General features: G+C 39.3%; 1 pseudogene; it reads left to right on the top strand.

Annotated features, from left to right (window-relative positions):
• Positions 1-10,649: 10,649 nt before the first annotated feature.
• Positions 10,650-11,524, top strand: LOC110563182 (vomeronasal type-1 receptor 4-like; annotated as a pseudogene).
• Positions 11,525-13,028: the final 1,504 nt, after the last annotated feature.

Raw genomic sequence — 13,028 nt, 5'->3', positions numbered from 1 at the left:
TCTTTCACTTGCTTGGTTAGAGTCACACCAAGGTACTTTATGTTATTAGTGGCTATTGTGAAGGGTGTTGTTTCCCTAATTTCTTTCTCAGCCTTTTTGTCTTTGGTATATAGGAGGGCTTCTGATTTTTTTGAGTTGATTTTGTATCCTGCCACTTTGCTGAAGGTGTTTATCAGCTGAAGGAGTTCTCTGGTTGAATTTTTGGGGTCGCTCATGTATACTATCATATCATCTGCAAATAGTGACACTTTGACCTCTTCCTTTCCGATTTGTATCCCCTTGATCTCCTTTAGTTGTCTTATTGCTCTGGCTAGGACTTCAAGTACTATGTTGAAGAGATATGGGGACAATGGACAGCCTTGTCTTGTCCCTGATTTCAGTGGGATTGATTTAAGTTTCTCTCCATTGAGTTTGATGTTAGCTATAGGCTTGCTATATATTGCCTTTACTATGTTTAGGTATGTGCCTTGTATCCCTGATCTCTCCAAGACTTTAAACATGAATGGGTGTTGGACTTTGTCAAATGCTTTTTCGGCATCTAAGGAGATGATCATGTGGTTTTTCTCCTTCAGTTTGTTTATGTAGTGGATTACATTGATGGATTTCCATATGTTGAACCACCCTTGCATGCCTGGGATGAAGCCTACTTGGTCATGGTGGATGATATCTTTGATGTGTTCTTGGATTCGGTTTGCAAGTATTTTATTGAGTATTTTTGCATCAATGTTCATAAGAGAGATAGGCCTAAAGTTCTCTTTTTTTGTTGGGTCTTTGTGTGGTTTAGGTATTAAGGTGACTGTGGCTTCATAGAATGAGTTTGGTAGTGTTCCTTCTGTTTCTATTTTGTGGAATAGCTTGAAGAGAATTGGAGTTAGCACTTCTTTGAAGGTCTTGTAGAATTCTGCGCTGAAGCCATCTGGTCCAGGGCATTTTTTGGAGGGGAGACTGTTAATGACCGCTTCGATTTCCTTGGGAGATATAGGGCTATTCAGTCTTTCTACCTGATCTTGACTTAGTTTTGGTAGATGGAATCTTTCAAGAAAATTATCCATTTCATTTAGATTCTCAAATTTTGTGGCATATAGGCTTTTGTAGTATGACCTAATAATTGTTTGGATTTCCTCAATGTCTGTGATTATGTCCCCATTTTCATTTCTGATTTTGCTGATCTGGATAGTTTCTCTCTGCTTTTTAGTTAGTTTGGCTAAGGGTTTGTCTATCTTGTTGATTTTCTCAAAGAACCAGCTTTTTGTTTCATTGATTCTTTGGATAGTTTTATTTGTTTCTAGTTGATTGATTTCAGCCCTTAGTTTGATTATTTCCAGCCGTCTGCTCCTCTTGGGTGTATCTGCTTCTTCTTTTTCTAGGGTTTTCAGTTGGGCCATTAAGTTGTTTGTATGTGATGTTACGAATTTCTTCTTGCAGGCACTTAGTGCTATAATTTTTCCTCTGAGCACTGCTTTCAATGTGTCCCATAAATTTGGGTATGTTGTGCCTTCCTTTTCATTGAATTCTAGGAAGTCTTTAATTTCTTTCTTTATTTCTTCCTTAACCCAGCTGTCATTGAGTAGCAAGTTGTTCAGTTTCCATGTGCGTGTCGGCTTTTTGTTGTTTCTGTTGTTGTTGAGGTCGAGCTTTAGTCCATGGTGGTCAGATAGTATACAAGGGATTATTTCAATCCTTTTGTATCTGTTGAGGCTTGCTTTGTGGCCCACTATATGGTCTATTTTGGAAAAGGTTCCATGTGGTGCTGAAAAGAAGGTGTACTCTTTTGAGTTTGGGTGAAATGATCTGTAGACGTCTATTAGGTCCATTTGATTTAGGGATTCTGTGAGTGCTTTTATTTCCCTATTTGGTGTCTGTCTAGTTGATCTGTCCCTTGGTGAGAGTGGAGTGTTGAAGTCTCCCACTATTAAGGTATTAGGATCAATGTATGATTTAAGCTTTAATAATGTTTCATTTACGAATGTCGGTGCTCTTGTATTTGGGGCATAGATATTCAAGATTGTGATGTCCTCTTGGTGGATTTTTCCTTTGATGAGAATATAGTGGCCCTCCTTATCTTTTTTTATTAACTTGGGTTGAAAGTCTATTTTATTAGATATTAGGATGGCTACTCCAGCTTGTTTTCTGGAACCGTTTGCTTGAAAAACAGTTTTCCAGCCCTTTACTCTGAGGTAGTGTTTGTCTTTGTTGCATAGGTGTGTTTCTTGGATGCAACAGAATGTTGGATCCTGTTTCCTTAACCATTCTGTTAGCCTGTGTCTTTTTATTGGTGAGTTGAGTCCATTGATATTGATAGATAATAGTGACCAATGCATGTTAGTTCCTTTTGTAATGGAGTCGATGATCTAACCCTGTTTCATTGCTTGTTTTCTTTTCATTTTTGTTGGGACATTATCTGTACGCCCTGTTTTCTTGGGTGAATTTGTTTTCATTGGATTGGAGTTTTTCTTCTAGTATCTTCTGTAGGGATGGTTTGCTGTGTAGATATTGTATAAATTTAGTTTTGTCATGGAATATTTTGTTTTCTCCATCTATGTTGATTGAAAGCTTTGCAGGGTATAGTAGTCTGGGTTGACATTTGTGATCTCTTAGAGTCTCCATGATACTTGCCCAGGCCCTTCTGGCTTTCATAGTTTCTGATGAGAAGTCCGGCGTGATTCTGATAGGTCTACCTTCATATGTTACTTGGCCTTTTTCCCTTGCTGCTTTTAATATCTTTTCTTTGTTCTGTAGATTTAGTGTTTTGACTATGATGTGACGTGATGTGTTTCTTTTCTGGTCTAGTCTATTTGGAGTTATGTAGGCCTCTTGTATATTTATGGACATCTCTTTCTTTAAGTTGGGAAAATTTTCTTCTATGATTTTCTTGAAAATATTTTCTGGACCTTGGAGTCTGGAGTCTTCTTTTTCGTGAATTCCTATTATTCTTAGATTTTGTCTTTTCATAGCATCCTTGATTTCTTGGATATTTTGTGATTGGAACTTTTCTGATTTTACTTTTTCTTTGAGAGAAGTATCCATTTCTGCAAGTGTGTCTTCAGCTCCAGAGATTCTCTCTTCCATCTCTTGTATTCTGTTGGTGATGCTTACTTTTGTGGTTCCTGATCTTTTCTCCAAGTTCTCCAGCTCAAGGATTTTCTCATTTTGTGTTTTCTTTATTGATTCTAATTCTGTTTTCATGCCTTGCACCATTTCTTTCATGTGTTTGAATTTGGATTCCTGTCTCTCTACGATGGCCTCTATTTCTTTTTTCATTTCCTTCTTATATGCCACTAATTTTTCCTCTACTTCTGTATCTATTTGTTTGGCTATGTTTGCCTGTGTTTCTTTAAGGATATTGTCTATTTCTTCTTTCTTTGCCTCCAATTGACTGGCCATCTCTTTGAAAGACTTGTTCATTTCCTCCTTATGAGCCTCAAATAATTGGGCAAGCATGGCTTTAAAATCATTTTCCTGTGCTTCTGCTGAATTGGTGTATCCATCGATTTTGGGGTTTGCTGGTGAAGTCATGATGTCCTGATTTATTTTGGAAGTGTTCTTTCGCCTACCTCTGGCCATTGGCTTATCTGAAACCTTCCCTGTTTGTTTTTGGATTCTGCAGATCAGACTGGTGCTGTCTCTCTCTGGTGTCTGGAGAGTTCTTCAGGAATTGAGCACTCTCAGCGTGTGCTGAGGATTAGCTGTACCTGTGGGAGGAAAGTACGCAGGCGCAAACGGGGCAAATGCAAGCGTGTGTGCGCGTGCGCGCGTGTGTGTCTGTGTGTGTAAGTGTGCGTGGATGAGTTTCTCGAGGGACAGAGTGATGGCTAATGTTGAACCCTTGAGTGTGTGGGAGGGGCTCTGCACTGTATATGTCGCAGGCGCTAATGATGATCGCAGCGCAATTTCTGGCATTAACTGTCTTAGCTCCTCAATCAGGCCCACAGGGCAGGAACTTCAATGTCCCTAGTGCCCCTCTGTTTCCCAAAGTGGGTATGTGGGTGGGAGGGGGGTTCGATGCCTGGCTTCTGATTTAGAAGGACCCAGGATCTGGGGAACTGCAGATTCTCAAGGGTGCACTCACTTACAGGCAGGTCTCTTGGCCGAGATCGTGGTATCCGGGGTTCTCTGCTCTCTGGTTTGGCCCTGCTTCTTTGATGTGTTCTGCCAGTTCTGTGCTGCTGTCACTGCCAGGTTCTGAGGTCTTGCTGCAGCTGGAGATTTCAGGGTGGTCACTTCAGCAGGGATGGGGTAACCAGGCTCTCTGTTCTCTGGTTTGGCCCTGGTTAGTCTTAAACTGGAGGGCTGTGGTGCCCCGCCAGTTCAGTACTGCTCCGCTGCCACCTCCTGCTGTAACTGGAGACTGGCTTGCTAGTCCCAATGCTTTCTGGGAAGTCCTGGGATCTCTTCGTTGTGCTCTCCAAGCTTGGGAGGCCCAGTGCCTGGTGTGTCCAGGTTGTATGACGTTTCTGCCTGGTTTCGGTGAGTATATAGCGTATTCTCTGTCACTGTGGGATTGGGCGGGCCGTACCGTCAGTGATGGCGATCCTGCGGAGCTAGTATGGTGTCTAGCAGATTCGCGCCCTGGGAGGATGGTGCAGCCTCTGTGCAAATCTGGAACTCCAGGACACGTACTGCTGGCTTTTGTCTGCCACTAAAGTGCTTGGGGCTCCGTTTCAGCGGCTGTATACCCCAGGCAGTTAGGTCTGTGCTGAGAAAGATGAGTCCGCTGTGCCGCTGTGCTGCTGTGCCGAGGAGGAAGGAGGTCTGGGGGAAGGGAGTGCCGCAAGATCAAAGGATCGTTTCTCTCCTTCCCCAAGCAAGTCTCCGGGTGACCGGAGGCCAAAGTTTTCACCTCCTGCGATGTTCTCTGGTGTTCAGAAAGCCTCGCTGTGGTTTTCCTGTGTTGGGGGTCCTTCCATTCTCCAACTCAGAAGATCAGGTATCCCACCGCTCAGAAACTGTGTGTGCTAGTCGCCATCTTGGCTCCGCCCCCTCGCCTTCCTAGTACTCTTACACAAACTTCCTCTCAAATTCATAACCTTTGGCTCTTTTTTTGATTGTTGTTATATAAATGTGTGTGTGTGTATGTGTGTGTGTGTGTGTGTTCATGTGTGTGTTTAATGTTACTCATATGTACCTGAGTTCAGGTTTCTCGGTTTGTACTGGATAACCAACTGGGAGCGCCTTGCTGGTGAAGACTATTTTCTCATTCTCACAGCAATCCTTCATTGTCTGTAGTTTTTACTCCTCAATAAAGCAACTTACTTTGCAAAAGGAGATATTACAAAAAAACTAAACTGATTAGGACCCAGAAAACAAGAGATTTTGTGGTGCCAAGCTCTACTTGGTCCATCTACACCCAAGCTAAGGGTACATCGTGGTAGAGAAAGGAGAAAGACTACAAAAGCCAGTACTACAAATATCTGTTTGGAGTCTGACTCCCCAAGAAGTGTCAGGGAAGCTATACCCGTGAAGTCTCAACACGGCTGCCTAAGAAAACCTGAACAAGTCCACCAACAGACTTATGCTAACATGGAATGAGGTATCTCTCCAGACCCAGTAAAACCACATTTAAGAATAACCACACAGTGACTTTACTTCTTACATCATCCAATAGCAATCCCTGGAGTTTTGATCTGCATACGACCCACACGTGCCAATGGCAGCCCGTGATCCAGTCATGGTTACTCACAAAATAGAATTTTACATACCAGTTCTGGCCTGGGGAGATTCTGTATTATTTCTTCCAGGTGCATTGGTGGCTGCTACTGGAAAGTAGGGTAAATGTACAGTGAGGTCTCCATGGACCAGAAGTATGCAGGGACCATGCACCAGAGATCAAGACAAATGTGAGCATTGATGGTTCCACAGTCATCAATGCTATGTGTGGAAGGAAGTGTGCAAAGGTCTGTCTGTGCTGGAAGACCACACCATGGCTCCTGTGAGAACAAGAGGCTGGACATCATTTGGCATCATCCATTTAGTTTGGAACTGTTTGGTCTAGCATTATCTTGGGTGGGGGACAAGAGATATGGTTCATTAGTATTAACACTTGGTTGTGTTACAGTGGATCTGGTTTTGGTATCCTGCACTCATGTGGTGGCTCACAATAGCCCCTATCCCCAATTTCAGGGGTTCCTATCACCCTCTGATTGCCTATGCAGGTACTGCATTATCATACTGCACATATTTACATGCAGGTAAAATACCCATAAAGTAGACAAGTAAATAAATATTTATAAAAATACGTTTTCATTTTGAAATAAAAGTTTATTTAATAGGCAAATGCCATGCCAAATAAATAAGGCCTTAGAAATTATACTAAAATGCTGTCTTCTTGGTGTGGTCTGTCATGACAGAAATCTGTGCCATCTCCCAGTTTTATTTCAGTTTTATTAAAGATTGTCTTGATGCTTATGATGCCACAGGAAATATTCATTGTTTTCATTGCAGGGGTAAAAGAATAGTGGTAACTACAGATGTCCTGCTAAGACTATTGCTCTGTACAAAGTGGGAGATAAACCACTAATGTATGTTGAAACAACATGGCAAGAAAATTGAGTTCCTGAATATTTCATTTAAATTCCTTGTATGCTTACTTCTTCTTATAATGATGAACCTATTATATTTTTTGATACATTCAAATAGAGGAGAGGCCTTTGAGATAGTAGGAAGAAATCTGAAGAATCAGAAAACTTAAATATTGTCCAAACTAAAGAGCTAATTGTGGCTAAAAATGTAGCTAAGGGCTAGAGCCCTGACCCTCCTGTATTCCATAAGCAATGATAAACAGGGAGGGAAGGCCTGCATCAGATTATGCTTAACATTAGAGTATGACTAAACCAGGTGAGATAACTCAAGACACACTTGGTTTTGGCTGTCACTGCCTGATGCTTATTGTGTAATTTCAGTGATTCTTCTCCAAGTCCAAAAGGTGAAGTTTCAAAGGAGTCATTGTCCTTTCAATATAGACTGTTACTGCCTCTATAACCAGATAATAAAAGTAATGTTGCATGTGAATACTTTTTACCCCAGAGACAGATTTACAGACTGCATCTATCAAAGTTGTGATTCTCATATTTCCAATCTAATGACTACTAGGACCTGAAACCATGATAAGTTTACCTATAATAATAGTAATGCTTTAAAATTAGTTTATACGTCAGGTACGGTAAGGTGAGTTACCACACTAACTTATTACCATGATCCTTCAGCACTTCCACAGACGGGGTGTATTATCCTGGTATTAACCTTCTGCTCAGTTGGGGACTTATACTACAGTAAGAACTAGCAGGAAGTGGCACAAGGTTAGTAACACTTCATTCTTTCTCACTTACCTCGACCTATGAAAATTTTCTTGGGCATTCACTGTGTTCCAAAGAACGGTTCCTGTCCCAGATCTTCATTACTAGACGTGAACACTTACAAAGACTCTTTTATTTGCTTGCTCCACAGCACACTATTAAATATAAAGCACTCACCTGGATTCTTGCCTCTGCTGAATGGTGAATTTATTGGGCAGATCCCGACTCCTAATAAGCAGTACTGTAGTTGAGTCAGCTCAAGCCTGAGGTAGAGGTCTGTGACTCTGACATTATTTCCCTTCTGAATGACAATTTTCACTTCATGTGCAGTGGCAATGACAGCACTGGCTTTGGCAGACAAAGCCATTTATGAAACTTTTCTAGTTACTAATTGACAAGGAGACTTTTAGAGTATCTTGTGAACATCTCCAAAGAGAAAAGCTAAAAGCTGTTTTGAAGATGCATTGAGATTTCAAGATCCCTGAGGGCTAAACTTTTTTTTTCTTTTCTTTCTTTCTTTTTTTTTTTTTTTTTTTTTTTTTTTTTTTTTTGTGGAAGGCACTAAAAACTTTGAGATCAGATTTTTGAAAGTTAGAGATGTCTCTATGTTCCATTGGATCCAAGCACTCTGATTTATTCCACCACAAATCAACTCAGTTTTTTTTTTTTGTTATTGTTGTTCTTTTTTTGAATGATGTATATAATATTTATTACTTAAATGTTTCTTTGGGTATTTGATGTATGTAAATGTGTTTAAGTCAAGTCCATCCCAATCATCTCTTTTCAAATTTCTTTCTTATCTGCCCACCACTATTCCCTCTAATTTTCATTTGCTTCAAAAAACAAAACAAACCAAAAATTTAAAATAAAATCAATGAGTCTACTTACTCAGTATGTGTCCAGTGCAGGCGTACCTATGAAAGCATTAGTAGGCTTTTAAACTTCAAAACCTTAAAGAAATCTGATACTTCCTCTACCAGAAGCCACACCTGCCCAATAGATCTTCAGCTATATGTGGGATCTCCTGACTTCCTCCTCTCTGCTGGTGGTTTTCAGGGCTGATCTTGGGCGGGTTTTATGCATACTGTCCTAACAAGTGAATTCACATGTGCAAGTGCTCTGTTCTGTCTGTCTGGAAAAAACCTGTTTCCTTGGTAGTAACCTCAGGTTACTACACACTTTCTGCCTCTTCTTGCATGTTGACCCTAAGTCTTAGAAGGAAAGATGTAATGCAGATGTTTGATTTTAGCTGGGCCTTACAGAATCTCTTATTCTCAGCATTTTGAATAATTGTGGGCCCCTATGTTAATCACCACAAACTGGAAAAAAGAAACTTCTCTGATAAAGATTGAGGTATACATCCCCAGTATACAAATTAGAGCTTAAGGAAAAGTTTATTACTATGTCCATGTAGCTGAATATTAGTACTAGGTACTTCTCCAGGGTCTATGTATCACTATAGCCACATATTCTTGTCCTAGTAATGGTGCCAGACTTAGTAGTCTTTTAAACTGGGCCTTCACTTCAATCATAAAGACATTGTTTACTCCCAAGATGGTCATGACACTATTGCAGCAGGAAATGATCAAATTCACTGCTGAAATGAAGAAATTATAAACAAAGAAAACAAAACAAAGAATCAATGAAACTAATAAGCAAGACAGACAAGTCCTTAGACAAACTAACTAAAAGACACAGAGATAATACCTAAATTAGTACAATCAGGCATGAATAGGGGGACATAACAACAGACACTGAGGAAATCCAAAAATTCAGCCTTAGTTCAAAAGCCTATACTTCACAAAACTGGAGAATTTAAAGGAAAATGGATGATATTCTTGAAAGATTCCACTTAAAAAAAGGCTCAGGGTCAGAGAGTTTTAATGAATTCTACCAGTACTCCTCAAACCAGTACTCCTTAAACATGAATACTCTCAAACTATTCCAGAAAAATAGAAGAAAATAGAAGGGGAAGGAACATTGTCTACTCATGAGGCCACAGTTACCTTGACACCTAAACCACACAAAGATTCAACAATGAAAGAACATTTCAGACCAATTTCTCTTATGAACATTGATACCCAAATTCTCAATAAAATACTCACAAACTGAATCCAAGAACACATCAAAAGCATCATCCATCATGATCAAGTCGGCTTCATCCCAAGGATGGAGGGATGGTTCAATATATGAAAAGCCATCAGTGTAATCCACAATATAAACAAACTGAAGGAAAAGAAACCACATGATCATCTCATTAGATGCTTAAAAACCCTTTGACACTATCCAACACAACTTCATGTTAAAAGTCTTGGAGAGATCAGGGATACAAGGTGCATACTTAAACACAATAAAGGCAATATACAGCAAGTGTATAGCCAACATCAAATTGAATGGAGAGAAATTTAAAGCAATTCTACTAAAATCAGGGACTAGACAAGGCTGCTCACTCTCTCCATACCTATTCAACATAGTACTTGAAGTTCTAGCTAGAGCAATATGACAACTAGAGGAGATAAAGGAGGTACAAATTGGAAAGAAGTCAAAGTATCTCTAGTCAGGATGATATAATAGTATACATAAGTGACCCTAAAAATCCTACCAGGAAACTGCTACAGCTGATAAAAACCTTCAGCAAAGTGGATGGATACAAAATTAACTAAAAGAAAGTATCAGTAGCTCTACTTGATACTCCTTCTACAATCCACTGAGGTTATTTGAGTAGTCTTTTAAAAATTAAATTTATTTATGTATTTATTCTTCTTTATTGCAATTTATTCATTTTATATCCTGGCTGTAGCCCTCCTTTGTCTCCTCCCAGTCCCACACACTTATTTATTTTTTATCTTCAGATGAGACATATATTAAAATTTTAGTATCTAATGTTTTTGGTCATTATTGGAGTGTCTTCTTTCTTCATTACTAAAACCATTAATATTTTCTGAAATAATATTTGTATGGGCTATTACTCTTCATTATTTCACAAAGGCTAACTTCAAATTTTCCTGAATGTTGCATTTTTAATAAAACTCTATGACCCTCCTCTAGCAATATATAAATAAGTTATTGATAAATTTCATAAGAACCTACATGGAAAGTAACTACTCTCTCTAAACTTTGGATGAAGTATTTTTATATGGTTTAGACTGCCCTTGAAATCCTAACATTAATGGACCTTCTCTTTCAGCCTCTCCGTACCTTCATGAATTAAAGGTATCATCCTCTATCCCTGGCTACTATCATTAACATTATTTATTTGACCAGAGAAACAATATGGCCATAACCTAAAGAAAATTGTGCCCAATCACAGAATGAACTTCTAGAATACAAGCCATTGAAATTAGTTTCTTATTATAAACTGCAACTGGAATTCTGGGAAATTTCTCTCTTGTGTTCCACTATCTAGTGCTTTACTACAGAGAATAAAGCTCACAGATTTTATTCTTGTGCATCTAATGGCAACCAATGTCTTGGTTATTCTCTCTTCAGGAGTGCCACACACAATGGCAGCTTTTGGGTTGAAGCAGTTCTTGAATGATTTTGAATGCAGCCTTCTAATATATATTCAAGGAGTGTGTCCATTGGTACCACCTGCCTCTTGAGTGTCTTCCAGGCCATCATCATCAGTCCCAGGGAATCCTTTCAGAAGGATTATAAAGTCAGAGCTACCAAGTACATTGGCTGCTCCATTTCCTATCTTTGGGTCTTGTGCATTTTGGTAATTTTATTTTCTTTGTATATCTGTTAATTAAAGGGAATAACAAAAAACATGACAAATAAACATGATTTTGGATACTGCTCCATTGTTGGAGGATGATGACATCATTGACTTACTCTATGTAACACTGGTGGTGTGCCTTGAAGTTTTCCTTTTTGTGCTCATTGCCCTTTCCAGTGGTTCTATGATTGCCATTCTGTACAGACACAAGCAGATATTTCAACATATATGCAGCTCTTATGATTCCAAAAGAATTTTCCCTGAGTCTAGGATCACCCAGAATGTAGTGGTTTTAGTGTCTCCCCTTCTGGCTTTTTATACTCTCTCCACCCTTTTACGAGGCTGCACTGCTATTTTGCATAATCACTACTGATGGCTGATGAACACGTCTCACTTCGTTTCACTGTGTTCTCCCTCTATAGGACCCTTTGTTTTTCTGGGTCATTACTCCATTGTGTCCATGCTTAGTTTGGTTCTGGAAAAGCAACACAAATCTCTTAATGTTAATATGTAAACAATGTTTTTCATGGTATCCAGTTTTTTACTCACCTATCACCTTTATCCAGTCAATAAGGAACATTAAGGAGGTATTACCTTTTCTTTCTTGGAGTAACCAAAATCAGCATGAAATTTTTAGCAGCTGGTGGATTAGCAACTAATATGAGTTTGTCATACTGTGTGTGGCTTATTGCACTCTACAATTTACAATTATTAGAGTCTTTCTCTTGCACAGATGTTATACAAATAAGATTATCAAACAAGCTGCCAATAAAACTTCATTTTTTATGTCTTTCAAGATGCCTGTTAGGTGATCGTGGTTGCTTGGTGATGTCTCATGCAGCTTGTGGGTTCTAAACTCTTAACTTCAAAGATGGCTGAAACCATAGCTGGTTAGCTGGTTATGAACTTGTGTATCAGAAGAACCTGATCCAGTCACAATTGCTTCACAGTGCACCAGTACCAGCAACCTTCTTCAGAAATAGCTTTTGAAATACCCTGCTTGCAGCTAATCTCAAGAAATCCCAGTGGGGCTGCTCTAGTAACAGTGCCTAACATATTCTGGGAAAAAAGAGCCCTTTCACTAGTCACTGAGCAAATTAAAAATAATATGTCATTTGTTTCTTTTGTATCTTCTACACAAATTAATTTGAAAGGGAGACATTAAATTTCAATTGCTAGTTTCTTATTGACATTTTTAGCATTTATGTTCTGCAGGAAAACCTGTTTGTAATTTTTCATTCTGTTTTCTATTTATTTTAACATCTGAGTATCACAGGTTACATCAACAGAACGTAGAAGATGTTTATTCTTTTTTTCCCCCTACTTATTTAAGTATTATTGGTGATAGTTCTTAGAATGCCTGGCATTATTCTGCTGTGAATCCATTTGGGGAAAAAATCTTATTTTACTTCAAACTTTTAAAAACAACTGCTTCAATCCTTGTCATGAATTATATTGTCATAGCTTTGTCGGATTATGTCATTTTTCTGTTCTGTGCCATGGATTTGACTGGTTTTTTTTTCTTCTTTTTATCCCACTCTCTCATTCCCTCTCCAATCCCACCCTCCCTTTCTCATCTCCTCCCTGCCCCTTTCCAAGTCCACTGATAGGGGGGACCTCCTCCCCTTTCATCTGACCCTGTTTTATCAGGTATCTTCAGGAATGGCTGCAATGTCCTCCTCTGTGGCCTAACAGTACTGCTCCTCCCTTGGAGGGTGGGGAGGTCAAAGAGCCTGCCATTGAGTTCCTGTTAGAAATAGTCCTTGTTACCCTTACTATGAGAAACCAATTAGTTACTGAGCTACCACGGGCCACATCTGAGCAGAGGTTCTAGGTTATATCCATTCATGGTCTTTGGTTGAGTGTCAGTCTCAGAAAAGACCTTGTGCTCAGATATATTGGTCCTTGTGGAGCTCCTATCCTTTCCACATCATACAAACTCCCCTTTCTTTCCTATGATTCCCTGTACTCTGCCGAAGGTTTGGTTATGAGTCTTAGTATCTGCTTTAAAGCATTGC

This window comes from Meriones unguiculatus, chromosome 1 (genome assembly GCF_030254825.1).
Source record: "Meriones unguiculatus strain TT.TT164.6M chromosome 1, Bangor_MerUng_6.1, whole genome shotgun sequence".
Taxonomy (NCBI): Eukaryota; Metazoa; Chordata; class Mammalia; order Rodentia; family Muridae; genus Meriones; species Meriones unguiculatus.
Note: the sequence above shows the minus strand (reverse complement) of the source record. Positions and strands in the feature narration are given on the sequence as shown.